The following is a 4859-nucleotide window of genomic DNA, read 5'->3' as shown; positions in this document are numbered from 1 at the left end:
GTGACCCTTGACATTCCCCTTTGTGACTGTTCAACTAACCTCATGACTCTTCACCTACTCCATGACTGTTCCATTCACTCTTGACACTTGATTTACACTTGACATGACTCAACATTACAATGCACATGTACCCATGTGAACAATGTCTTAAACAAGCCAAACTAGACACCACTATGACTTAGACAACTATAGACGTCCAACTGATCAACATCCTCATGCTGATCAACAGTAACATATAGGTGCCAAGATTGGTAGTCTTTGATAGTGTCCATGTGTTCTGCTATGAAATTCATTTGGAACCTAAGCCTTGCCTCCATGGCATCCAGGTACACTGCTTGGGCTTCTCTGTCCAACTCATCTGAAAGCATGAGCATCATTGTCCTCAATGTGGCCGAACCAACAAATACTTGCGCATGATGTCTGCATTGATAGGCAAGTCTCGACTAGTGGTGACGCCCATCAACTCATCGAAGTACAAGTCAAGCTTTTGCTAGACCTGCTTCTTGGTTTTTACTTGGGTGAGAATCCCAAGTGATAGAATCACATGTGTCTGCACCAAAACCTCCATGCTCTTGAATACTCATGCATGGGAAGCCTATATGCTAGTGATGAGTTGCGGTAGGTCCTCATAGTTCCGGATCTGACTCTAGATACATGCTTGCAGCTCAACCGCATTGGCCCTCGTCAACTTGGGCAAATGAACTCGGGCTCCCTTGTACTTCATTGTCCATGCCTACATGTTGTCAATGGCAACATGTATCTTCTTCAAGATGTGAGCTCTTCTCACACATTGATGTTGCCATCCATGAAAATGAACGACTACTTGATGCACAATACTAAACTTGGAGTACAATGCTCACATGACTGTGTCCAAGGACAATACTTCATCTAGTATTTCCTTCTTTAGTTCAACTCAGGCAAACATTGTCACCAAGTCTCCTCCCTGCTTGGCCACCTATAGTTCCTTCACCATTTGCTCATTCTCAGCTATCAGAAAATGAACACTTCAGCTAGTGGCTTTGGCATACACTCTAGTTCCTTCGGCCAATGCAGTTGGGTCCTTGTGCACATCGATAACGATCACCTGTTCTTCAACTTGTGTAGGGGATGTTTAGTTGTTCGTATTTGGTACTCTGTCAAGCTGCATAACTCTATGTTGGGATTCTTGAAAGGAGCTTTTGCACATCTCTGATTTCGACTGACCACCAAGGATCTCAGTTCCTTCCTGATCATTTGAGACTTGCTCATCATCTTGATGCATTGAAGCAGGCGATTCAACCTCTCTTTGGTGAGGCATGAGGTTAGTATCCTATTCCAACTCTGGTTGCTTCATTTCTACATCCAATTATTCAAGAGCCTACTCTATCTCATGAGAAAAGTCTTGCCCTTGTGAGGGCTCACCCTGTTCACCTGATGCTAGTTGTTCAATAGAATCAACTACTTGTACAGGCGCTGCCTCATCTGTCTGTACATGATGCACCCCTTGTTAAATCTATTGCTACTACGCTTCCTTCTCATGCTGGTGTAGCTCTTGTTCATTCCAAAGTTCCTCCCTCAACTCATGTAACCCCCTCTATACTTCTTCCATTCTCTTCTTATCCATACGCTTTTGCATGATTCATTTGTTGTGCTACTGCCTCTCTTGTTGAATAGCCATAACTGCTTGTTCTACAAGTGGATCTACTTCAAACTTGTAGCTTTGTTCCTCCATGCAATTGATAATATTTCTCTTCCCTTTATCACACACAAGTATGCTTGGCTTTGCTGCCTCTGTTGTTACTGCTACTGCTGCTACTATTGGTGTTCTTCATGGTGCTGCTTCATGTTGTTGTGTTAACAACTCTATGGCGAAACTGACCTATTCATCGGGTTTGGCGTAATGGTAACAATAACTCCATGAGTCTTCCTCAGTCCAATGAAATGCCCCATGGATCCAATTGAACTTAACTCTCATGCATTGATCATTCACAATGCAATGTGGGTCATACGGATTGAAGCTTCAAAGGTCGAATGGGTACTTTCTCATTTGTTAAGCTTTGAATTTTTCTTGCTTGATGCTCCAGATCTCATATAACCCAATCCACAACGGAAGAGTTGGCGAAGGTGACTTCTTCTTCCATTGCAGCCTAGTTGCTAATCCTACTGAGATATGATACACTGATTTTTGCATGACAAGCACGTCCAAAGAAGACTTTGGTAGAACATGTGGAGGCTTCTAAGCATTGAACACATGGAAGAATGTGCCATCTGGTGAGGCATATCAGCCTGCAATGCCTAACAATGCCCTCATTTCTTCTTCTTATATGCAAGGTGGATCTTGTTCGAATATCAACCTATACACTAAGGTGACAATATGGTCAGACAGCCATATGATCACTCCTCTGAAGCTGCACTTGGAGAATAGCTTGAAATATGTGCTCACAATAGTCTCTGTTGATGACCATGCCCACTCTAAGGCTAGGAACTCATGTCAGGCATAGAATGCATCTAGAATGTAGGTGGACATGTAAATCTCTGCATGCATGCCTTCGGGTGACTGTCGAGCCTTCGTGACTTGCTCCTTTAGCTGATGAGCCAGTATGCCAGACCAGTTGCACATTCTTCCTTCTTTAGCCATTTGTTCCAACACGACCACCCAAATCTGAGGGAAGGTGTCAGTGCTCACTTGGCCACTCAGTTGACATGCGAATATGACCAAGTATTGGTATGCCTTCCTCAATATCATCATCTTATAGATCTGATTAGGGGTCATCGTGAAATGAGCTGGATCCTTTACCCAATCCTTCAAATTTCTCTAAAGTGGCCTCTACTATTCGGCAAGCGGAACAAAGGGGTCATGACAGTCATGGGCTTGTCCTTCTAATACATCTCATTGTAATCTCATGCCCAGAGGTTGCAAGCTTCTTCCCACTGACATTGTTCAAGGTCATCGTCTCGGGGTCAATTTGAGAGACGATCAAGTGAATCATGTCCGTGCATGGGAATGCAGGGTATCTGCATGCATCCAATACAAGTTGAACTTATGAATGTTCATGTACAACTGACAGTATTCAAGGTCTTCCCCAAAAGTAGTTGTGAATGTTTCATTCACCTCTTGCCACTTCAGTTTGATGTCCTTGTCTAGATACAACTTCATATCTTCGTAGATCGGCAAACCAGAGGACACCTACTCAGCTGTTACTCCAGCTGCCATACCATCAGTCCTAAGATCATGTTCTCTTGGAAGCCATTGAGAAAGATGAACAGCTAAAAGATCTGGAAAACAAGCAGCATGCATGCCAAGAAATATGTCAGTGAAAACAAAGAAAATCTGGGGAAGGACATGGCACATACCTAGGGAAATAATGAGCAAGATTACACAAATTTCACTAGGAGGCTGAGCGAATGGATGCCAGGACTATGTAAAAGGCAGTCTAAACTGATTGGGAGGCTAGACTGGATGCTAGATCTACGAAATGCACAATCCATTTGGGCAGTTGGCTACTGGGATTGCGCAATGCACGATTCTAGCTGGGAAAGACTGCTAGCCGAGGGATAAATTTGTGCAGATTTTTGGGCCAAGAAGCCACTCACCTCCAGAAATGTGTAATTTAGTCCACGAGACCAGTGCTGGGAAAGAATGTGCAAATATGGAGAGGAAGGTGAGCCTTCCTTCCCTAGATTGCATAATGCAGTCTTGGTGGGGGCAGAGCCTGGATCAAGGTGGGCCTGACTTGCCCATGGGAAACTGAAAGAAAGTGAGTCAATGAAATGCATGGTGACACTAAGTGATAGCAGAAGTGATAAACAATGCATGAAAAACATTAATGGAAGATTCAACGAACATATCAACATGCATGTGAGTGAGGTCGTTCACCAGTTGGGCGAACATCCGTGCAAAATAGTTTTATGCATGCGACAGTAGTGAGATAGCAATGGAAATTGAAATAGAGCTAGGCCAAGATATAATATATGTAAACAAAATCAAGCGTTCAAATAAATTTAAAATAAACAACACTCACACAAGCGAATACACAAAAAGTGACAGAAATGCTGAAAAAGAAAAGTTGAGGCCACTTACCCGTAAATAGCTAAGCCCGATGTGTCAGAGAATCCTGGATGTGTTTTGGGATGTTACAGCTCCAAGATAGATGTGAATGAATGAGCTCTGATCTGTTGAATAAATAAGTTTGGTATCAAGGCGCGCATGGCACAAACCTAGGAAAAGGCGACACTTGGAGGGAAATTTGTAAAACAACTTTACATGTAACCCCTGACTATTAAAAATAGCTCCTTGAATCATGGGATTCCTTTTTCATGTTGTCTCTTGCTATTCCAGGAAGATCAAGTCATGCATGCATGCAAGTCAAGTTTCCTCGGTCTCGAGTGGAATTAGTCAACTCGGTTGTCCATGCACACCAGTGCTCAACTGCTTGGGAAAAACGCTCATTCCTAATTGTAAGCTGGGTTAACTACCCAAGGTGATTGCACAATTTCTGGGCCCAACAGCTGACTGTTGCCCAGATTTGTGCAAATCTTGGGGTGAACAACCTGCTGATTGGAAAAATTGTGCAAATGCTGCTTGGAGCTTTGGCTAGTAGGATTGTGAAATCCTGAAGACCAACAGTCTGTCAGAGAGGATTGCACAATTCTTGGAGTAAAGGTTGGTTGGCCCCTAGAAATGTGTAATGTTCTAGGGGATGCTGCTCAACCTGCAGCTGGACCAAGCCTAGGTAAGTAGCCTAGGAGGGGAATGGATCGTCTGTGATCAACAATCTACATTTGTGCGATGAAAACACTAAAGCTTGAGTACATAACAAAGAAAAACAAAGTTCTGTGTAAGGTTGGTAAGGGAGGCTCCGAAATAGGCTAAGGAAAAA

This window comes from Pinus tabuliformis, chromosome J, assembly GCF_031772625.1.
Source record: "Pinus tabuliformis cultivar Carrire ecotype Pingquan chromosome J, CPIR1, whole genome shotgun sequence".
NCBI lineage: Eukaryota > Viridiplantae > Streptophyta > Pinopsida > Pinales > Pinaceae > Pinus > Pinus tabuliformis.
This window is presented reverse-complemented; position numbering follows the sequence as displayed.